This window comes from Myodes glareolus, chromosome 16 (assembly GCF_982192425.1).
Source record: "Myodes glareolus chromosome 16, mMyoGla1.1, whole genome shotgun sequence".
Taxonomy (NCBI): Eukaryota; Metazoa; Chordata; class Mammalia; order Rodentia; family Cricetidae; genus Myodes; species Myodes glareolus.
In genome coordinates this window covers 71,868,976-71,894,223 of record NC_142041.1, presented here as the reverse complement: position 1 = coordinate 71,894,223, position 25,248 = coordinate 71,868,976, and the positions used below count along the sequence as shown (strand labels likewise).

The window sequence follows — 25,248 nt, the reverse complement described above, 5'->3', positions numbered from 1 at the left end:
GTAATGGTATCCAGGACAGCTCACTGTCCACAATGAGCTGAAAATTCCTACATAAATCATTAATAAATAAACTACACCACAGACTTGCCTACAAAGCCAACATAAAGGATGAGTTTTTTCAACTGAGATTTCTTGTAGCTAGTGTCAAGTTGACATAAACTAGGCTGTCTGCTTTGTATATGGACCAAATTGGTAATGGTGTAAGAGGTTTTCTCTATGCAACATTTCTTTTGCTGTGCTAAACACCAGGAATAAGACAACATTAAAAAACAAACAAACTACTGGACTTACAGTTTCAGATGGGTCCATGACAATTACGCTTGGAAGCATGACGACAGACAGGCAGGAACGGCACTAGAGCAGTAGATGGCAGTGTACATGCTGAGTGAGACGTCAACCACTACCCAGACAGAGTCCATATTGTAAGGCAAGAGCTTTTGAAATGTCAAAGCCTAGGCTCAGTGATACATCTCTCCAACATAGCCACATTGTCCAACCAGGTTCACCAACTAGGGACCAAATATTCAAGTGTATGAGCCTGTGGAGTTTATTTTCATTGAAACTACCACAATCAAGTTCAGATATCATTATATACTCAAATTAATAACTTGAATGTTCAGTTGGATAGAAATCAACTTAAAACTTTCTTAAACAGAAACAATTTTCTTTCTAATTTTTAGATTCTTACACTTTTATCTGTATAACCAAAAAATTATAAACAAATTTCAGGTAACATATAGCCATATACAAGTTATTATAGTTTCTAAGTTAATAGTATTCTGGTTTAAATAACAAAATCTGAATAAGTTTTATACATGTTTGAGAATCATCTCACATAGACCTTAGAAGCAGAACTTGATGTTTCTATTTAATTAAAAAATCTTGTAATTTTGGATTTTTACTACAAAATTAAGTTTGAGAAGTAAGGAAATAGATAAAGAGCTGAAGACCTTAGAAATCTGAAATAGATTCAGGCAATCAACTTATCAATTCATGAGTCATACTTTAGTGCTAGGATCAAAACAAGACCAAAGTTGACTGAAAAAGACCGTACCATTCAGAACTGAATGCTGGAGTGTCGCAATTCAATACGTCTATTTTTTCTTTTTTTAAAAAGAGAAGGTCTAGAAAGAAAGGCCAGTAGCTGAAAGCACTTGCTGCCCTTATAGAAGACCCTGGTTTAGTTCCCAGGGCCTAGATCATGCTGCTCACAATCACTAGTAACTCAAATTGCATGTAGTTCTATACCATCTTCTAGCTTCTCCAGTACCTATAGCACATGCAGACACACATCTGTTCACATAAAAATAAAAAGGTTAAAAAGTAAAATAGCCAGTTGTGGTGGTGCATGCAGGTAGGATTTGCTGAAGGAGACAGAGGCAGGAGGATCACAAGTCAAGGCCAGCCTGGGCTACACATTTCTTTACAATTCTAAAAAAAATAAAAATAAAAACTAAAATATAATAGAAAGAAATAAAACAGGAAAAAATATGAGAGAAAATATTTTTCTGAACTCAAGAGACATTGGAGTCTAAGGAACTTGCAAAAAGTTTAAAGGACATGATGAAGGGATGGATCATGCCATCACCAAAGTTGAGGTAAAAGTATGAGCAAATGTCTTTGAGAGGCTTTCCATTGAGTTAACCCATGTAGTTATATCTTTTCAGTAGAATGAGAAGTTTTGTGAGCTAATTCCCATCATAGCCATTAAGACAATATAAGTTTTTTAAATCCAATACGGTGTGAAATATAACAAAGTACTATAGGATATTATGATTCCCTGAAATAAAAGACGCCTTGACATGGCTTACCACTTATCAGTGAAGCACAAACATAGCTGTTATGCCTGTTCAGAACATGTGAGGAACACACACACACACACACACACACACACACACGCACACACGCACAAAAAAAAAGAAAAAAACTTAGAAAACACCACCACTACCAGAAACTCTTCAGGGAATAAACTTAAGCACATGTATATTCATAAAATGCTCTAAAAGTTTCAATGAAACTCTAATCACTGGTTTGATGATTGCGGTAGGATTCCCTGTGTATGCTGTGAAAATCATTGGTTAATAAATAAACTACCTGGGCCTATGACAGAGCAAAATAGAGTTGTGATTCTCTTCATAATTTGTCTTTAAAGATTTTCAGAGGGGCCAGTAGTTTACTCTTCAAAATGTAAAAACTGAGAAAAAGTATCCTTTAGGTAGACACTTTTCATCGTCCTTTCCACCTAAGCTCTAGTCTGTTGTATGGAGAAACTGATTCCAAGCCTGCAAGAATTCACCAGCATACATAATTGACTCAGATTAGATCAGAAGCCATGGCTACATTGCCAGCTGATTTTAGGGTGGGTGTGGTGCAAATAGCACATCACAAAACCAACCTCTCACACTGAAACCCAATGTATTTCTCTGAAATTCTTCCCAGGATCCTTGATTTCAGACCCAGAGTATTTTCCTAGGGCAAGTAAGAATTGTGACGAACCCTGGCCACAGCTTAAAAGGGATACATGTTTCAGAAGATATAAACACTAGAATACTTACCCTAACCCTAACCCTAACCCTAACCCTAACCCTAACCCTAACCCTTACTCCTCTCATACTGAACTACAAAATGTTCTACCATGTGGCAGTGGAGAACTATTCTGATGACTCCTAATAGTGTTTGTGACTAACTTGTAATGTGTTCTTAAGGAATGGGATATTAGCAATCCTTTAATCCAGCATAGACAGCTTAGATACATAAACGTGTAATAGAAAATACACTGGACGTGATACACAAGGAACCTAAGTCAGACTTTAGGGGCTGACTTTTCCTTTGAATGTGATAGGTTGCTTTTGTGATGTGTTGCTTGACTCCAATAACCTTAAAAGCAGCATTACCATGCCTTTATGATCTAATCCGAGTCTCCTAAAAGGAAATATTTTTTCATGAAACCTCAGTTCTGTACTTTTAAGAATTCTTCCAATGTCCAGGAGGATAACTATGATTTTCTTTGGGTTCACCTTCTTATTTAGCTTCTCTAGGATCATGAATTATAGGCTCAATGTCCTTTAATTATGACTAGAATCCACTTATGAGTGAATACATACCATATTCCTCTTTTAGGGTCTGCGTTACCTCACTCAGTAAAGCATTTTCTATTTCATCCATTTGCATGCAAAATTCAAGATTTCATTGTTTTTTTACCACTGAGTAAAACTCTAATGTGTATATGTTCCACACCTTCTTTAACCACTCTTCTAGCAAGGGGTGTGTCCACCCACTGAGACGGTGGGACTGATCTAATGGGAGCTCACCAAGGCCAGCTGGACTGGGAGTGATGGAGCATGTAATCAAACCGAATATTCTGAATGTGGCTGTCGATGAGGGCTGACTGAGGAGCCAAGGACAATGGCACTGGGTTTTGATTCTACTGCATAGACTGACTTTGTGAGAGCCTGGTTTGTTTGGATGCTTACCTTTATAGACCTGTATGGAGGGGGGAGGACCTTGGACTTCCTGCGGGGCAGGGAACCCTGACTGCTCTTAGGTCTGGAGAGGGAGGAGGAGGTGGGGAGGGGGAGGGAAAGAGGAGGCAGGGAGGAGGTGGAAATTTTTAATAAATAAATAAAAAGTAAATAAATAAATGTCCAATTCTATTCTAAAAAAAAAAAAAAGAAAAGAAAAGAATTCTTGCAGGCTTTGGAAACAAATACTTCACAAAACAAGGCAATTGTGTGTTTTCTGAGTCCTTTTGACTTTCAGCTTCTTGGCATTTTCTAGAAGCCCTGAACTCTGTGGCAAGAAGATGATATTTCTGTCTAGGTAAAAACAAAGATGCTCCATTATCTCTTAGGTAAATAGAGAGATGATTCTACACTTGTCATTAAGGGTCTGACTCTGCCAAGTAGGAAAAAACTCATATTAGTATGGAGACCAAGATGATAAAGTATAAAGAAAGGCGGATGGATCATAATAGAGGAGGAGATATGTCTGTCTGTCAACTACAAATCCAACTATCTGTCATCTACTTACCTAAATATCTATCGTCTTTCTATTTTATATTCTCAAACTCATCAAAATTTATTGGTTTATATTTGGATATAATTTCATGTTAAATTAATTTAATAAATTTAATGAGTTGCTTGGATCAACCATAAGTAATGTTATATGTGAAGGTAACATTTTGAGCTGAATTTACAATGAATACCAGTTTACTAAGTCTCAATGTGAAATATGATATGGTTGTGCAGTTAACAATCCACAAAATTTCTGGAATTAATGAAGTGAAAGAAAAAGACAATGGAAGTTTCAGAACCATAAGAATTCTTTTACATAATTTTTCATCATGAACATTTAAAGAAAAATTTAATATAGAATAAATAAATGCAACTGATGCATTTGGTATTCTGTCATAGAATATATATGCAAACCATTATGCTTATAATGCTTATCCATTATGATCAAGTAGGCTTCATCCCAGAGATGCAGGGATGGTTCAACATACGCAAATCTATCAATGTAATCCATCATATAAATAAACTGAAAGAAAAAAAAAACATATGATCATTTCATTGGATGCTGAAAAAGCGTTTGACAAAATTCAACACCCATTTATGATAAAGGTGTTGGAGAGACTGGGGATACAAGGATCATACCTAAATATAATAAAAGCAATATACAGCAAGCCGACAGCTAACATCAAATTGAATGGAGAGAAACTCAAAGCCTTTCCACTAAAATCAGGAACACGACAAGGCTGTCCACTCTCTCCATACCTCTTCAATATAGTGCTTGAAGTTCTAGCAATAGCAATAAGACAACATAAGGGGATCAAGGGGATTTGTATTGGAAAGGATGAAGTTAAACTTTCGTTATTTGCTGACAATATGATACTATACATAAGCGACCGCAAAAACTCTACCAAAGAACTCCTACAGCTGATAAACACCTTTAGTAACGTGGCAGGATACAAGATCAACTCCAAAAAATCAGTGGCACTCCTATACACAAAGGATAAAGAAACGGAGAGGGAAATCAGAGAAACATCACCTTTCACGATAGCCACAAACACCATAAAATATCTTGGGGTTACTCTAACCAAGGATGTGAAAGACCTATTTGACAAGAACTTTAAGCCTTTGAAAAGAGAAATTGAGGAGGATACCAGAAAATGGAAAGACCTCCCCTGCTCTTGGATTGGGAGAATCAACATAGTAAAAATGGCAATTCTACCAAAAGCAATCTACAGATTCAATGCAATCCCCATCAAAATCCCATCAAACTTCTTCACAGACCTTGAGAGAACAATAATCAAGTTTATATGGAAAAACAAAAAAAACCCAGGATAGCCAAAACAATCTTATACAATAAAGGAACTTCTGGAGGAATTACTATCCCTGACTTCAAACTCTATTACAGAGCTACAGTATTGAAAACAGCTTGGTATTGGCATAAGAACAGAGAAGTCGACCTATGGAATTGAATAGAAGACCCAGATACTAACCCTCAAACCTATGAACACCTAATTTTTGACAAGGGAGCTAAAGGTATACAATGGAAGAAGGAAAACATCTTTAACAAATAGTGCTGGCATAACTGGATGTCAACCTGTAAAAGAATGAAAGTAGATCCATATCTATCACCATGCACAAAACTCAGGTCCAAATGGATTAAAGACCTCAACATTAATCCATCCACTTTGAACCTGATAGAAGAGAAAGTGGGAAGTAATCTACAAGATATAGGCACAGGAGGCCACTTCCTAAGTAGGACCCCAGTAGCACAGACAATAAGAGAAACAATGAATAAATGGGACCTGCTGAAACTGAGAAGCTTCTGTAAAGCAAAAGACACTGTCAGTAAGACAAAAAGGCTGCCTTCTGACTGGGAGAAGATCTTCACCAACCCCTCATCAGACAAAGGTCTGATCTCCAGAATATACAAAGAACTCAAGAAACTAGACACTAAAACTCTAATTAACCCAATTAAAAAATGGAGTACTGATCTGAACAGAGAATTCACAACAGATGAACTTCGAATGGCCAGAAGACACTTAAGGTCATGCTCAACCTCCTTAGCAATCAGGGAAATGCAAATCAAAACCACTTTGAGATACCATCTTACTCCTGTCAGAATAGCTAAAGTTAAAAACACCAATGATAGCCTATGCTGGAGAGGATGTGGAATGAGGGGAACACTCATCCATTGTTGGTGGGAATGCAAACTTGTGCAGCCACTGTGGAAATCAGTGTGGCGGTTTCTCAGGAAACTGGGAGTCAACCTCCCTCAGGACCCAGCAATTCCTCTCTTGGGAATATACCCTAGAGATTCCCGAACATACTACAAAAGCATTTGTTCTACTATGTTCATAGCAGCACTATTTGTAATAGCCAGAACCTGGAAACAGCCTAGGTGCCCCTCAATAGAAGAATGGTTAAAAAAGGTGTGGAACATATACACATTAGAGTTTTACTCAGCGGTAAAAAACAATGACATCTTGAATTTTGCATGCAAATGGATGGACATAGAAAACGCTTTACTGAGTGAGGTAAGCCAGACCCAAAAAGAGGAATATGGTATGTATTCACTCATAAGTGGATTCTAACCATAATTAAAGATCTTTGAGCCTATTATTCGTGATCCTAGAGAAGCTAAATAAGAAGACGAACCTGATGAAGATTTTTTAGCTATCCGCCAGGAGGTAGGAAATAGTCAAGAGTCCCAGGTGACCTTTGGTGCATGGGGGGGGGGAGGGTTGTTGGAAGGGGAGAGGGTTAGAGAGAAGGGAGGAGAGGAGGAATGGAGAAAGCTCGGTTGACTGGGATAGGGGGAAGGGAGGAAGGATGAATATGGGATCAGGGAAGAATATATTTAACTAAGGGAGTCATTTTAGAGTTTACAGGAAACTTGATTATATATGGGATCCCAGGTCCAAGGAGAGATCCCCAGATTGTTCTCTGGACAGAGGAGAGGGTGCCTGAACCGGCCTTGGCCCATAACCATGCTGATGAATATTTTGCTTATCACCATAGATCCTTCATCTGGCGTTAGATGGCGATACAGATGGAGACCAACATTGGAGCACCGGACTGAGCCCCCCAAGATCCAAATGAGGAGCAGAAGGAGGAAGAAAATGACGAAGGACTGCGAGGGATGCTATCACCCACTGATACAAGGGGTCGGATCTAATGAGAGTTTACCAAGGCCAGTTGGACTGGGACTGAACGAGCACGTGATCCAACCAGATTCTCTGAATGTGGCCGGATTCTCTGAATGTGGCTGGCCTGGAGTCTCTCTGAGAAGCCATTGACAATGACACTGGGACTTGTTTCCTCTGCATATACTGGATTTTTGGGATCCAGTCTGTTTGGATACTCACCTTCCTGGACCTGGAGGGAGGGGGGAGGAACTTGAACTTCCCACAGGGCAGGAAACCCTGACTGCCCTTAGGGACAAAGAGGGAGGAGGAGAGGGAGGGGGGAGTGGGAGGGCGTTGGGAAGAGGGGCGTAAATGGAAACTTTTTATAATTTAATAAAATTACTTTCAAAAGAAAAAAAAAGAATGACAGGGATAGAAGAAGGAAAAGTCCAGCTCAAAGGCACAGAAAATATATTCAACAAAATCATAGAGGAAAAATTTTCCCATACTAAAGAAAGACTTGCCTATGAAGCTACAAAAAGCTTAGAGAACACTGGATGTTCTCTTAGAGCCTTAGAGACTGAATGAAAAAAATAAAAGTGCTCTGATAGGGGAGTTCAGCCAATCACATTCTGTCTATGGGGCGTGGTGCCCTAAGGCAAAAATTTACCTATAAACCTGGCAAGTATGCTTCCCCTCCGCTCTCAGATTGTTGGGACTCTGGTGTAAGTTTTCTTTTTATTCTGTTTATTAAAGATATATCTTTTATATTAAAAAAAAGAATAAATAAATGCAACTGATGCATTTGGTATTCTGTCATAGAATATATATGCAAACATATTATATTATTATATGCCAATCTATCTATCACTTATGTATCTTTCTATCTATCCATATATTTATCTGTTTATCTAGGTATTTATATGTGTTTGTACATATCTAGCTGACTATAACTATAAATCTAGTTTTTATGGATCTTTCTAATATTCTTTTATTACATCAATTCTAAATCTACTGGTCTAATCTGGGAACACTTTCATGTTGAATTATTTTAAAGTGGAACAATTTTTTATTAATTATTAGCAGAAAATTCTTTCTTCCCAAGTGCCATTGTGTTCTGTATTTTTCCCCCATGAGTCTGCCAGTTGCAATAGGTTTCCATTTACACTTCATTGAAAAAGGAATTAAAAACTCAAAACAAAATGATGGAGGAATTTTTAACTTTAAAACTCATAAGTGAAACAATAGTCTTCAGATGCAAGGCAATTTTATTCAACAAAGATGGAACTTAAGAGTTGGAATGATATTTATTGGCTAAAATGAGGTATAAATTCCATCTGTAAAGAATAGAGTTGAGAATAATCATACAAAGTGCCATTTTATTTTATATAAAGAATTTTTGACTGTTTGTGCCTTCAGGAATAAACTTCATAAAGAAATACAGAAGAGAACTCAGAAGTTCAAGTGATGCTTAGACTCATATCTTAGCAAATGATAGGATTGGGGTGTCAATGATTACAGAGGTTAGTATGTTGTTTAGAGAGGCCTTGATTCTGTACTAAAGCTATAACTGCAATTAAAGAGATGAGAAAGAAATTAGGCTGTTGTTATCTAGCAACAATTTTTACTTTGACTTATCAGGAATGATTCAATGGAATAAAAGACAAGGATATAGCAAATATATTGCATACCAGAATTTTTAAAATGTATTATAAACTCTTTTGTAACACAAGACTCAATTTGGTTAGAGCCTGAAATAAGCCTAAATATCACTGTGGAATGTAACCTTTGTACTTCACCCAAGAGTCACGGATTAATAATCAGAATTTTAATTCAGTTCCCCAATGACTTTCTATATGTGAATGTTTGTGTGCATAATATAATTTGTATCAAAAAAGATACGGTAATTTTTCTCTCTCATGCTGAGGACAGGATCCATGTCCCTCAAGCTTAGGGGTATGCTACCACTGTGCTTTACCCCCAGCTGCTGTCTGTTTTTGTTTGTCATGCACTCTTGACTTCAAAATCAAGCTTCCAGCATTATTATTGCCTATTATGACAATATTAATTTTTTCATTGATTTCCTTTTTTTTCTTCATAAAGTCTTCACATTCTCTTCTATGGTCAGTAATTCCAGACTCTGAGCAATGTCAACCATTCTCATGTATGCTTATAATATTTTGTGAAATGGGTTTCCTTAAGAAGCCATTCCTGTGTTAGTGAAGATTTCTTGACTTATTAGAACATCTATCATTGTGGAATGTTAAATATTACAGAGTATGCTGGAGAGATAGCTCTGTCACTGAGGTCCTTTTTGTGCAACGATAATCCAAGTTAGATTTTAAAACCCACGTGGAAATAAAGACTCGATGAAACAACCATAAGCATTTGTAAACTCCTATTTATTTTTGAAGGAGTTGTATATAGAAAGTTCTTTGGGACTCATTGGTCACTTACCCTAGCTGAGATATTGAGTTCCAGAGCTGAGTCAAAGAACCTGTCTCTAAAACAGTAGCACAGCCATGCTGGGGAATAGTACCTAAGAATGACCTTTGACCTTCACCTGCATACACATAGGATGTGAATCTTCATATACCCATGCACCTGAAAAATCATGAAAACCCTAGTATACATGCCCATATATTTGAACATAAAAGTTACCAATCAAAATCAATATTTATGTCTAGCCATAATTACATGTTATAGTAATTGTTTCTATTGCTGTGAAAAGACATCATGACCATGGCAACACTTACAAAGTAAGAAAACTTAATTGGGGTGGCTCATATTTTCAGAAATCTATATCTTTCTGGTGTAACATGGTAGCATACAGGCAGACAGGGTCCTGGAGAAATATCTGAGAGTCTACATGTTGACTCACAGGCAACAGGAAAGGGTTTGAGAGTCAGCCTGAATAAAACTTGAGCAACGGGAAGTCAAATCTTACCCACGCCATGACACACTTCTTCCAACAAGACCACACCTATTTGGACAAACCACACCTTCTAATAGCGCCAATCCCTATGAATTTGGAGGTCAATTGCATTCAAACTACCGCAGTATCTTTATAGCAATTTATCATTCATCTCTGTATCAGGCTACATGTGGAGTAACAGATAAAATATTTGGAATGCATCCTTAGCAAACTACTAATTCCTACCAACCCAAGTGCTAAGAATGTAACCCTAGAGTATCTGAAAACTATAGCACGATGTCATGTTAGAATTTCTATTGCTGTGAAAGAATTCATGACCATGATAACTCTTACAAAGGAAAAATATTTAAAAGAGGTGTTTTACATTTTCAGAGGTCTAATTCATTATCATCATGGTAGCAAATGGAAACATGCAGGCAGATATCTTTATCAGAAGGCAACAGGAAATAGAAGGAGATGCTGAGCTAGCATGAGTATATAAGATATCTCAAAGTGACAGGCTTCCTCTAACATGGCCATTCCTACTATAACGAATCACTCTTCCCAACAGTACCATTCCCTATCAGCTTTTTGAGGTCAATCACATTCAAACTACCACAGAGATTGTTACTCGCTTCTTTATAACTTACCAACTTGATAGTAATTTCATTGATTTAAGATTTTCTTTTTCTATGAATATACATGCTCATGTCAACTATGTTATTCTATGTTATGAATTTAGAACCTCCTAAATTCATGGTCACTGGAAACATGGTCACCTATATTTATCTCAGAATAAACCATCTCTTATTTTCCATGTGAAAAAAGCTATGCTTTGTGTCAGAATTTACATATGTAGCTCTATCAAAGAAAGTGCATTAGACTTCTAATTTTGTTTGTTTATTTTTATCTCTAACTAGGGGAAATTATTTCTTTCTTGAAAATCTTGATATACTCTTTGTCTTTTCAGGAGATATTATGTCTGTATACTAATCTGTGTTCAGCATATGCTTTCAGTCACAAATTAATAAATGTTTTTTAAAAACAAATTTATTTTTAATAGTTAATTATCCATTTATCTAGAAATACACTGCTCATTAATTTAATAATATGATTATTTCCTTGGTAGGCATATTTTTTTTTTATTTTTACAAGGAATCTTGGTGGGGAATTAGGATTTTTCCTATTACTTAATGAGTCTACATATTAAATATTTCCTTTAAATGAATGTGGGATACATTTTAGTAATTTTTCATAGACTTTTGGTGTCATTTAAATTGCATTTCAAGGGCATGGACAGTTGTACTTGTAAATTTAAAATATAATTTGGAGTAAATATTTAATCTGCAACTTCTTAATATGAAACTAAAATCATGATAGTTACTTCAGGCTTACAGTAAGGCTTGGATTCAAAAGTACAAGGGAAAGTGTGGTGTTTGTCTTTCTGGGTTACCTTAATTAGCATATAGCATCTTCCAAAAGCCAGGAAAGCATAAGGAACCAGAAAGTAAAATGGAGAGGAGATCCAGAGAAGCAGCAGGACAAAGGCACTATTAAGGTGGATATGGAAAAAAACTTGAGGGACTTCAACTGGGGAGAGGAGAAAAAGGATGGTGCAGAATGAGAGGGAGGGAGGAAGCAGTGATAAATAACAACAATAATGTTTGAAAAAATATTGGGAAATATATTTTATGCTTAATAAAATATACAGATAAGTCCATGCCCTATATATTTATATATACTGAATAAAGAGTGAGAAATGGATATCTCATAGATAGATGGTAGATAGATAGACTGATAGGTAGATAGACTGATAGATAGATAGATAGATAGGTAGAGAAAAGGGACGAGATATGAAATGAAGTCATACAATGATACTGCTCTCTCCAAAGCCATAGACTATTAAAAAAAAAAAACCCTTAGTGTTTTGGTTTGGAAGCCCGCCTTTGCATGAGGTCATCCAAGAGACTCCCCAAACAAAATAACTTATTGTCAACCTTTAGGAACTTGAAAACAAGAACTTTTTTCTAAAGAAATCACATACTTCAGACCTGAGAGTTGAAGGAAACAAGCTGAAACAAAACTAAATGTCACCTTATTGAGGAACTACCTCTCTTAATACTTGAAGGTTCTATGCAACCAATCAAGAGGGGTGATTAACGTTATAAAGTCTAATAACCATACAATGACTAGACAAAAAAAAGCATTCACATTGTTACAGTAATACCGTTTTTAGCATGCAGGTGGCCAATATCTCTTAAATCGATGATAATTTCCATATAAAAGGAAGTAATTCATTACTGTTACTGAAAAACTGACAAACTATTGTTGGGTGGAACTGTCAAAGACATTTTAGGACAACATTTTCCTTCCATTTTTTTAAGCCAATATAGTTCCTACTGAATTATTCTTTTCCTTACACCTACAATAATTGTCTCATCTATCACCAAAGAAATTTTGTTTTGCACAGATGGTTACTATTTAAGAGATCTACAACTAATCAAAATGCAAAAAACAATTGATGTGTTATACCAAACTGATATACCTACAAGGTAGCCTATACTCTTAAGGTTTAGAAATATTTGTAGAATTGGGCATATAAAGATTGTAAAAGCAAAGAGGGCTAGGATGTCTGTTGTGAGGTAATATATTCTAGATGAGATAGTGAAGCTGTACTCACATAACCTCAATAGTAAGGTCTCCTAAAAAGGCAAGACTTGCATAGTGAGAGCATCAGGTGACTCATCAATGTAGATGAAAGAAATGTCATAATATCTTACCTATAGATGAACAGCCATTGATAATTAATGGCTGGTGATAGAGTAAGATCCCATTTTCTCCTGGGACAAGCCCCTTATAATTTATCCAATGTCAAGTGGTCAACCATAAACACAAGCACAGACAAGTAATACTAAATGGATTCACTAGGATATATAAATATATATGTATCTATATATGCATATATATACATATGTGTGTGTGTGTGTTCATTCATTACATGTAACAATGATCATTAAAGAAGAAAGAAAAGGTCATGAACTGTAGAAGTGTAGGAAGATATACACAGAGTTGAGGGAAAGAGTCAATGGGAAGGTTGACATTATATTCATACCGTACTAATGTATTATATTTTCAAAATACTAAAAATCTCAATAAAATAGTGATTCACCTTATTTAGCTACATTAATAGCTAAGGGGATTAATAGGTTTATACATATACTCTTTTTTTTAGAGTGATATTGAAATATTTATTCAGTGGGTTATGAAGGGGAAAGGGAGGGCAGGGGAGAGAGATGGAGAGAGAGGGAAAGAGAGAAAGAGACAGAGATAGAGAGACAGGGAGAGACAGAGAAAGAGAGAGAGAAAGAGGGAAACAGGGAGTTGCGGGCAACCCGAAGAGGAGAAGAGTAAGAGCTATACATATACTCTTAAATGCAGATGTAACTCAACACCACACCAAAATTATTGGTTGATGTTTCATGTGCTTATTTATTACAGCACTTTGTTACACATGATGAACCTACTTTTTCAAGTCTTGGTACTTTATTCATTTTAAAGACCTATTTTAAGATATAGAATTTAACATTTTGTACAAAGTAAATTCTAGTATTTGCTTATAAGGTATTTTGTTTTGTCCTGTCTGTATTTGTCTTTCTCATTGATTCATATTTTACCCCAGGGTATTGCAATGAAACTCTTTCATATTCCTCAGTCATCTACTGCTGGTCTTAAATCAAATAAAGACTCAGTGTATATTGTTGAAGCAAGCAACACTCCATTAATAGTTAACCGAATTTCATTAATTTTACACTTAGCAACAAATATTAGTCTTAGAAATTATAAGGAATGTCAAAACAATGAAAAAATTAAACAAAATCTTTGTAATTAAGTTTTATTGTTCTTCACTTTGAAAATTTCATCTTACTCCAGCCTTTTTCAGATCCTTTAGAGATTGGAACCCTTTGGGGATCAAACATCTCTTTCACAGGGATCACGTAAGACCATCAGAAAACACAAATATTTACATTAAAAGTCATAACAGTAGTAAAATTACAGAGGAAGTAATAATGAAAATAAGTCTGTGGTTGGAGGTCACTACAACATAAAAAAGTATATTAAAATGTCTCAACATTAGAAAGGTTGGGAACCACTACCTTAATCCACAGTTAAATAAACTTATCGTTCAAGCTTCAAAATCTCGTTTTTGTTCATATTGAACATATTATCAGAGTGCTTAAAATAAAGTCTACATGATGCTAAAGTCAGAATATTTTTTAACAGAGCTGCCATGCTGTGAAATAAAATTACAACACAGGGTGCATTTTATTCTCTTTCATTTTCTAATTTGTTAAAGAAACCCTTAATTTAAAAACATAAGAGGATTAATAGCTAATGCTATTATTACTCAGACCAAACACAAACTTAATAGCACCTATTTAAACACAACATTAATGACACAGAATGTTAATTCTGAACTTTTAAATTTGAAACTTGATTTCATGTCTTGTCATGTCATATTTCTGCTATTGTCCTCAAAAGGGAAAGGCAAGTGGAATTCTTTAAAAATAAATGGAGGCTGAAAGAGAATGCCTATGGATTTGAGAAAGTCCCAGCAACATTTATTACACCAAATGACAATGCTTTTCTTTGGGGATAGTTCTGTTTCTCACTATGTAGATTCATAGTTATAAATTTAGTAAATTGATACCATGCAGCTACCACTATCATTTCAGAATTTAAAACAATTAAATTATTCTTTATGCAAAGACTACAGACTGACAAAACACTTGTTATGTTCTAACTCTGTGCTAAAAGGTACTGGAAGATTGTCATAGCTGTCGCAGAAACTCCAGGTACTCATGTCATAAGTTAGAGGAACATAAAGAGGACACAGAAGCTTCACCGATGGCAGGAGGGTGGAATGAACACTAATTTGTCAGAATCCCTTCTTCTTCTAGTATTTAAGGATGCTGCCAAATGATATGTAAACCACATTTATTAAAAATTGACTAAATATCTCAAAGCGTATACAACAATTGAAATGTGAGTCTAGCCTGTGGAACTATTTAAATATGTCTTAGAACTGAGAATACCAGAGAAGAACTTCAGTGAAGTTAACATTTTCTCAGAGGGTGGATAGACACACAGATGTTAGAGACTGGTAATTGAATAAATATAGCAAGTACAGAATCAAGTGAAGTAAGGATCCCGAGACTAAGAACGCACGAAAATAAGTGACACCCAACTGCAAATACTCACACATGACTTAATATAAAGTTGAAATGAATGCAAGACATTCTTTCAATAAGGTATGAAAGAATTCCTCATTTTGACTCAGATTTCAGATTCCATTCAGTGCAGCACAGAAAAGATAAGCAACACCCATTAATATGAAACAACACCCATTAAACACAGGATAATATCAAAATTAAGAATAAGATGGACTAGAGAAGATCTCAATGCATGTAGATAACTAGAAAGATGGTGATCTATCTTTTTAGTCAAAAGGAGCCCGTCTTCATTAAGGTTTATTGCTTCGATGAAACGCAATGGACAAAAGCAAGTTGGGGAGTAAAGGGTTTATTTAGATTGTACGTCCATCATTGAAGGAAGTCAGGACAGGAACTCAAGCAGGACAGGATTCTGGAGGTAGGAGATGATGAGGAGTGCAGGTAAAGGTAGTACTTACTGGCTTGCTTCATGGCTTGCTCAGCATACTTTCTTATAGAACCATAGAACTTACATGCCAGGGTTGAATTAGTCATAATGGTTTTGGCCCTCCCACATTAATCAGTATTTAAGAAATTTCTGTTTCCATAGTTTTGTAGACTTTGTTTCTGTTGTTGAAATTGGCTTTAACCCATGGTTGTCTGAGAGGATGGATGGGATTATTTCAATTTTCTTGTATCTGTTGAGACTTGCTTTGTAAGTGAATATACAGTTAATTTAGGAGAAAATTATGAGAGGGGCTGAGAGCACATATACTTTTGGGGGAGGTAGATTTTTCTATAAATATCTGTCAAATCCATGTAGTTTGTAACATGAGTGAGATCCAGTATTTCTGTTTAGTTTTTGTATGAATGACATGTCTATTGGTGAGAGTGGGGTACTGAAGCTTCCCACTATCAATGTGTTAATTTAGCTTTAGTAATGTTTGTTTAAAATGTGGGTATCTTTGTATTCCGGACACAGAACCTAAGCAAGACTGGCATAATAATTAATGATGATGTTGATTTAAAATCAGTGACATGATTGTAGGACCCCGCCTTCCTGTGGATACCCACACCCGATCCAGGCGTGTGCTGTCCCGAACTCCTGCCCATGAGAATGGACGACTGTCCTGAGGGTTTAAAACAGACACACACAAAAGAGAGACCTGTTCACTTACCAAGAGTAAATGGCAACTTTATTAAACTCAAGTCGGGTATTTATACCAGTGGGCAAGGGGGATCAAAAGGGCAAGGCCTCCTCCCATCAGGACCAGGAGAAGGAGATTACAGGCCCCGGAGTCTCAGGCAGAATCAGCTGGGAGGGGCCAGGTGTGTGGAGCCCACTGCTAGAACCTTGATTACAGGTGGAATCACCATAACAAAGAGAGCCAAATTCTTCCTAAGCTATCCCCTCAAGCCAGTGCTAGTGTAGAATCTCCAGGGAGCCGGAGGTCACACGGCCCTGTGAATCGCCAGGAAGAAGGGAAAAAGACCTTGGTACCTACACATGATTTCTAATAATATTGAGCTATACACATAGATTGATACCTAGGCCAGTTATTATCATAGAGACTTCATCAGGCTGCTAATAGGAGCAGTTATATAGATCTACATTGAGCAGAGTTGGGGAACCCCCTGAAAGACAGAGAAGAAGGACTGTAGGAGTCAGAAGTGTCGGGGACACCAGGAGAACCTGGCCCACAGAACCACCTAAGCAGAACTTTTAGTGACATAAAGAGACTGAATAGATGGTCAAGGTGCCTGAAAGGTTCTGTGCTAGGTCCTCTGACTGTAAGTTGTGGTTCTTTAGCTTGAGATTTTTGTGGACTCCTAACAATAGGAATGGGGGTGTCTCTGACTCTTTTTTACTTCCTGGTACCCATTTCCTGCTGTTGGGTTGCATCCTCAAGCCTTAATATGAGGGTTTATTCCTAGTTTTACTGATTATTGTTATGTCAAGTTTTGTTGATATCCGTAAGAAGCCTGCCTTTTTCTGAAGGTAAAAGGAGGGAGCAGTGGAACTGAGAAAGAGGGGAGGTGTAGGGGGACTTGGAAGAATTGGAGGATGGGGAAAGTGTGATCCGATATATTATATGTGAATAGAATAATCAAAACAAAGAAACAAACAAGTAAATAAAGACCCCATTTGGAAAAAAACAAAGAAAGAAGAAAAGAAAATGCCCTACACTTGGATCTTTTGGAGGAAGTTTTGCAGTTGAGGATCACTCCTTTCATATGGCTCCAGCTTGAGTAAGTTGGCATAAAATTATCCAGAGCAGAGTAGTATGCTGTCTTGAAAGGACAAAGAGCTGGCAGTTGAAAAGCACAAGAAAGATTTTGGATAAGAAAGAATGTTTTAAGTGGAAGATTTTCAGACAATGCATTAGTCTATGATGATATTTCAGAATCCCTTTCTGTGGAAAACTGTACTATTAATTCACACAGTAGTTCTCAATCTGTGGGTCATGATACCTTTGGACATACCATATCAGATATCCTGCATTTCATATATTTACATTAGTTCATAACAGTAGAAAATTGATATTATGAAGTATCAACAAAATAATTTTATGGTTGGGGAGTCACTACAATATACAGTACAATAATACTACAATATTAAATAGTAGTGGCATTGGAAAAGTTGAGAAACACTGCATTAAAATATGATTGGGAGGGGTCTAGTTAGTCCAAACATAGACTTCCAAAACACCACACATCAAGGAATGATGATACATACATAATTGTGTGTTTGGTCATTTTCCTGTTGAGGGAGTATAACAAAATTTAGAAAGTACAATTGAATACTACATTTCATTGTTTTATGTAATTAAGGAACAAATGAAAGAGAAATATAAAGAAAAGTTGCCTATTTAATGGTTGAACAATTGAATTGTATATAAGAGAGCTAGGATCCAGAGGCTGGTGCAGGTCAACATGGCATTCTTTAAAGGGAAAGACACTGAGCAAAGAAAGGGACCATTGAGTGAGTCATGTTTGTGACAGTGAAGCAAGAGTAACATAACATGGCAACACTGATCAGGAGATTCCTTCCTTCGTGTCCCAAATTCAGGTAGGCCTATCAATTTTGTTTTCAAACATCTCTCCTTCTCAGTCTCTTCTTGGATAGCTTTCTAAAGGTGAGTGTTCCCATCCTCAGCATGTTAGTCAATTCTGTTTTAACTTCAGACATTCTAAGAACCTGTGTCATGTTTAACTATCTGAACTGATTTATTCTTCAGCTCACCTCCCTTCCTTTACACAGGCAAGAAAGTGTTTCTTTTCTTTTCTTGAACATGCCAAGCACTTTCTACACCTTTTAACTCCATGGACCTTTCACTTATTTATTGATCCTTCCATCTTCATTTCAACATAATTTCCTCCATAAATAATCATGGTTGCCCCAATAACAAGGCAAGTCAACAGAGTCATTTATTATTGCTGATTAGCTCTTTTTAAATCCATATATTAGTGGTGTCACCATTAAGTCACATATTTCTGTTAGTATTTGACCCTTCACTGAAGCATGAAAAACCATGCCATGTAACATTACATTTCTATTATAGACAGTGTCAGGGGCCACCAATGAATGCTGAACACATGCCATTGACTGGATGATTTAATAAACATCATTCAGAAAATAAAGATGGTTTTAACAGTGCTTGGAACATTCTTTATTAGGAGACTTGTATGCAAAATAAAATAGGGATATAACACACGTAGGCATAATCTGATCTGTTGACTAAAATTCATAGTTTATACTTTTAAGACACTGATTTTAAAAAGGACTTCAGAACTAGGTAGGCCTTTATGCAGTCCATAAATACTAACATATTTCCCACAAATCCTTTATAGAAATATCTGACCATTATCTATCCTATATGGGCTGACGTCTGCTTTACAGATGCCTCTCTTGAAGAATGATGCTGATGTGCTTCAAATCGTTGTTTGCTTTTTGAGATTCTGTTGCACTTGTTATCATTTGCTGTGCTTTGATAGAGCTGCTGCACTAAAGTGTTTATTTTATTAGGAGCCTGGGAAGGAAAAAATAAGATAAAAAGTGTGAAATTCTCAGAGAATAAATAAAAATAAGTTTTATTAGATTCTTTCTCAATTATTAATATCCATTTTTAAAAACTGGAGGAAATTCACTGTATTATTTTACAACTTTTATTTATTTTGTTCTGCTTTATTTTTTTAGCGATTTTGAAATTGAATTAAATACAAACCAAATAAAATTTACAACGTAACTAACATGTCCTCCTAGGACTGTGGGGACACTTGAGCCTTCCGCATCGATCACAGGTGCCTTTCTAGGTCATCAAGGTTCACTTCAGCTTCACTTTCAGTCTCCTTCCTGGGCTCTGGTGCTGGCGCAGGCTCTTCCTGTGCTGACGTGGTTGTGTCAGCAGAAACAGCTGCTGGGGCTGCAGGGACTGCAGGGGCTGCAGGAGCTTCGGTGGCTGCAGCCACAGTCTTCTTCTTGTGTTTCTTATCCTTTTTGTGTTTCTTGTCCTTCTTTTTCTTCTTTCCATCTCCTTCTTGATCAGAATTCCTGGCAGGGGAAGGGCTTGGAGTTGGGCGTTTAGCCTTTTTTACTGGTATCGCGGGAGACCAGTTTGTGGAGGGTGACTGAGACTGGACAGGAGATGGGGGTGCTGGAGGTTTTTTAGCTGCTGGCTCAGGAGATGCAGAGACAGATTGGGAAGAGGATACTCTTCTTACAGACTGAGGGCTTGGTGAGGCAGCCTTTTTAATCTTTTTAGGCTCCGGAGTCCTGGAGACTCTCCTAATAGGCCTAGTACTTGGAGATGGGGACTGCCTTCCTTGGGGTGATGCCTATGCTCCTCTTCGAACAGGGGGAGGACTTGAGGTCTGAGGAGCTCGAGGACATGGTGAGGGTGAATGCCATTTGTTTGGTTGTGGTGATCGGGTCTCCCTGGTGGAACGGCCTGAGGAAGACCCTTTCCTATGCTTTGAATACAAGGAGGGTGAGCATCTCTTGATGACTGGGGGATTTTTTTGTTTGGGAGGCGGAGAGTGGGAGACAAGGTGCTTTGGTGGTGGAGATGGTGATGTCCTTCACTTGGACAGGGGTTGGGATGAGAAGGTTCTCCTCTTTGGAGGTGGGGAAGGAGAGTATCTTCTCTGGATGGGAGTAGAGTATCTTCTTGGAGAATGCGAGTGGCGGCATGGAGGAGGAGAAGGAGTTCTTTATCCGGGTGGTAGTGTGAGAGATCTGCGCCGCCGAGGAGGAGCGGGAGGAGGAGGAGCTGGAAAAGGAGATATTTGCCTTCTGGCTGGTGGTGCGGAGGGACTTCTCCTCCTCCTACCGCTTTTAGTCACTGGCGATTGCCATGGATTTCCTATCTGCATCCGAGGGAAAGTCTCGTTTTGGCGCTTCCAAGGTGATGGAGAGGCACTTTGAGAAGGGGGTCTCCGCCATCTGCCTACCTCACCATTCTTCACATGGGATCTCTTGGGCCACTCATGTTCTGAGGTGGAAGAGGAGCTAGAGTCAGATGAAGACTGCTGGTTCTGTCGTCTGTACTGGCGCCTCTGCTGCACAGAATCAGCTGCAACCATCTTGCTGCCTTTGTCTTCTTCAGACTGAGAGAGCTCCACTTTTCTCAGCTTGGGTGCTGGTGACGGCCACTCTCTTTTCTCAGTACTTTTATGTTTTGTCACTTTATCTGGAGACACAGAAACACGACTTTTTCTTGTGCGGTTCGACTGCTGGGGGGTTGAAGAATGGTGAGTTTTGGGTGGTGGAGTTGTTGGAGACGATGGTCTGTGCCTTCGCCTTGGAGGACTTGCTGAAGGAGATAGCCTACGAGTTTTTCGAGGGGGGCTAGATGTCCTCTTGGGAGGCTTCTTTGGCGGTGACCGGGAACGAGATGAAGAGGACAAAGAGCTACTTCCGGACAACTATGCGGAAGAACGCCTCCTTCGTCTCCCTGGAGATTTACTCCTCCTGTGCCTTGGTGGACGAGGCATCCGTCTTGAAGTTCTTCTTCGAGGAGATGGGCTTGGGCTTGGGCTTGGCCGACTTCTAGGAGAGTACCAACTGGATCGGGATCGATGTCGTCGTCTTGGTTTAGTATAAGAAGCTGATCGAGAATGGGTCTGAGATCGTGACTTGGAACGTGATCGAGATCTTGGTCGGGTCTTTTCCTTTTCCTTTTTGGAATTTTTTTTCTGAAGAAGGTTCTTTGGGCTCTGGTACAGGCTCAGGTTTGGGAGCTTTCAGGAAATCCCTTGTAGATGTGGCCTCCTGCACTGAAAAGTCTTTGGTTCTCACTGATGGTTCTGGGAGCTCTGGAGATTTCTCCTTCTTTTCTGGGGCAGGAGAAGGACTCCGGCTCTTGGTTCTGTGATGGGGAGATTGAGAGTGACTGCACTTTCTCTTTCTCCTGACAGGGGAAGATCGTCTTCTAGGGGAAGGAGGTCTGGTTTTGCATCTTCTTGTTCTTAAGGACTGCTCCTATTTTGTCTGCTGCTTGCTTTTTCTTCCTTATCCCTCTTATCTTTATCTTCATCTTGTTTTTTCAGAGAAGTCAATTTTTCTTGTTCAATTTGTCTCTGTTTTATTTCTTCCTTCTTCAACCCTAGGAAAGCATAGGGGATCCCAGCCATGTTCTCTTGTGCCCTCAACCACAGGGGCAACAGTTCTCCCATGAATTCTCGAGCATTTTTCCCATTCAAAAATCCAGTCAGGTTGATTTGCATCATCTTCGAATCTGGATTCTTCACTTCCAACTGGTTGAATATAAACTGAATCACAACATCATCTTCGAATCCAAGTATTTCTAGGCACTCTGCGAATTTCAGTTGCTTGAGGAGTTTCTTCTGCTAGTAACTGAACCGATTATCCTGCTCCGCGCTTGTTCCGCAGAAGAATCCCTCGTTCATCTTGCTCCCTCGCTCAGAGATCGCCTCTGCTTTATTTCTTTGGTTTTTTTTTTTGAGGGGTGGGGGGGTGGGGGGCAGGATTTCTCTGTATAGCCATGACAGTATTGGGATTTACTGCGTAAACAAGAGTGTCCCAAACTCAATGATCTTCCTGCCTCTGCCTCCTCAGTGCTGGGATTAAAAATGTATGGTACCATTCTTAGCATAACATTATTTCTTATGTGTATGTTTGTTGTGTGTGTGTGATCTGTGTGTGTGTGTGAGAGAGAGATATGTGTGTGTGATATGTGTATGTGTGTGATATGTGTGTGCAATATTTGTATGTGATAAATGTATGTGATATATGTGTGAGTGATATGTTTGTGTGTGTGTGTGAGAGAAAGACACACAGAGAGAGAGAGAGGGAGAGGGAGAGAGAGAGAGGGAGAGAGAGAGAGAGAGAGAGAGAGAGAGAGAGAGAGAGAGAGATGTGTTTTCATAAGTTTATATATACCACATGCATAAAAGGATCCTGAGGAGTAGAAGATAGTATCAGACCCATAGAAATGGAGTTAGCAACACTTTGAGCTGTCATGAATGTTCTGGGAATTGAACTCAAGTACTCTGGAAGAACAATCATTGCTCTAAAACACTGACATATCTCTCCAGCTTATTTTACATTAGAAAACATAATTTAATTATTAACAAGGCCAACTAAAAGTGTTAAAAGATAAGATTAACTGGAAGTCATGTTATATTCTGGCTTTCATAAGGAATTAATCTATTTAATTCTCAAAGCAGCAATTACTTAGTAAAAATTAAAAAATTAAAAATAAAAGCAGTAATTACTTAGTAAACAAAGTAATATTATGCTTGTCATTAATTTCCTAGCTTATATTGAACAACTCTTCATATATCATAATTATTAAATGAATGATTACTGATTCCTGAATGAATTGTGTCTAACTCCTCGGTGGGTAGGATGAAAGCTTGGAACATTGAAAGGAAACTTAATCTCAAGAAGCTCATGAAAGTTGCAAGGCCCTCAGACCCCCACTGTGATTCTAACAGTAAATTAACAATTACATCAGAGGAGGAGGTCCTTGAATGGAATTACTTACAAACTGAGAAGGAAATGTGAGTGTTGCAACTCTTTTGAGGCATCCCCCATGCCTATATAAAGTGTTTTGATGACACAGCTACCTCAGACTCACCCATTCTCATATTAGTGTCCCTCATTCATGTTCCTTAAGTACCCCCAATAAGCTCACTATTCCTTCAAGTTGAACCTTAATGACATTATTTCTTTGCTCTGTTGTTGGCACCGTGTAGTCAATAGATGTTTTTACAAGTCTTCCCATGAAGAGTCTTACAACTAACTGCGAATGAAGGGCCAACCATATGTATTTCCATACACAGTTTAAATCATATAAGCAGCAAGTCATCCAGTTTTTCCTAAGTCCAATAAATAATTTGAGTTCCTTAAACATGGATGCCTCATCCAAAATCTTCTTAACAAACACAACAATTATGTTTGAATATTGGTTTATAGTAGTCATTATTAAAAGAAAATTACACAAATGTATTTATTTAAGTTTCTACAAAGTCTCATGGAGTATATAATACCATCCCAATTTTATAAACTAGAAATCTTGTCTCATAGAATTAAAACATTGAGGTGGCTCCATTTGCATACTTTCAGGGAAAAGTACAAACAATTAAAGGCTTGCTATCCATGGCACAAGTGCACAGTATGTTGTATGTCTATCACTAAGGCAGTCAACATTTAGCCAATGATTAGCTTTCTTCAATAATAATAGCATGGGTCAGTGTAATTTTCCTGTTTTGGAAGCTATGCAATGAGTTTATTTGCAAATCAATATAAATTCTATGGAGGGTGAAATTGAAACTTAGAAGTTAAGTCGTGTATTTACAAAAAGATATTAGTATGAATGAATTTGTGGCACTCTGACCTCTAATCATGTTCTTAAAGAAACATGCACATTCACAATTATTATATATTAATCAAAAACTAAAAATGCAAATATACATTTTTATTTTTTTGTAGCTATTTGATAAATTTTAGTTTCTTCCACTCACAGTTTTAAGCTTGGTAAAAAAAGAAATAGCTCATTGACAATAAAGAAGTATATGCTAATACTCAATACTTCAGGGAGGATTATCATTTCCTTTTGCTCCTGGTAATTTTAGTTTACATAAATAATGATGCAATCATGTGCACAGGATGGCTTTACTCAACACTGAGAAGTATAATGAGACATTCGAGAAACAGAAACAATGCAATAGAGATACTTGAATAAATGTTTCTGCAGAATGTGGATTAGTATATACTCATCCTCTAACCTCATGCATACATTAGAACTGCATGTACAAATTGCACCCTATTTAGAATTTAAGTAAGAACCAATTATAACATAAAGGATTTTATATGGCTGCCTCCTGTGAGCCTTAAAAGGACAGTAAACATATTGTATATGAGAAATTGATATTGTAAAAAGGTGAAATAGAAGATAACAACAATTTAATTTTAAAACTTAATCTAGCTGAATAAGGAAGTAAAAGAGTCATGTTTTTGTGTATGGTAATCTTCTCCAGAAATCCAAGGCTTAAGGAGATCAGATGAAGGTTGGAAAGTGACACAATTCATTCCACAAATTCATTTATTAGTTTCAAGCAATTTGTAGCACTGTATATTTGGATAGTTGAGATTATTTGCTAGAATTCTGATTAAGAAACAGCAAGACATTCAAATAAGTTCTCAGTGCTAAACAACTTCCTTTCATTCATCCTGAGCAGTTAGCAGAATATCAATACAAGATAATACTTAGTGAGGAAGTGCTATTTATTGGTAAAAAACAGAATGGAATATTATTCAGCAATAAAGGAAAAACAGGTATAATATATATGACAGCATGGAAAAAACTTAGAAAGTAAGTGAATGAACATATTATAAATGGACAGTGTGTAGTAAATATTGAGAGCATATTAGCCATGTCAGAATTTTAAGACGGAGTACCATAGGAAATAAATAGTATGAGCATAGCATATAGCAATTATTTTGATGGAAATAAAACATTTTA

At 37.3% G+C, this 25,248-nt stretch overlaps 1 pseudogene; it reads right to left on the bottom strand.

Annotated features, from left to right (window-relative positions):
* Positions 1–19,519: 19,519 nt before the first annotated feature.
* On the bottom strand, positions 19,520–22,168 carry LOC125390957 (serine/arginine repetitive matrix protein 1-like; annotated as a pseudogene).
* Between the last annotated feature and the right edge of the window lie 3,080 nt (positions 22,169–25,248).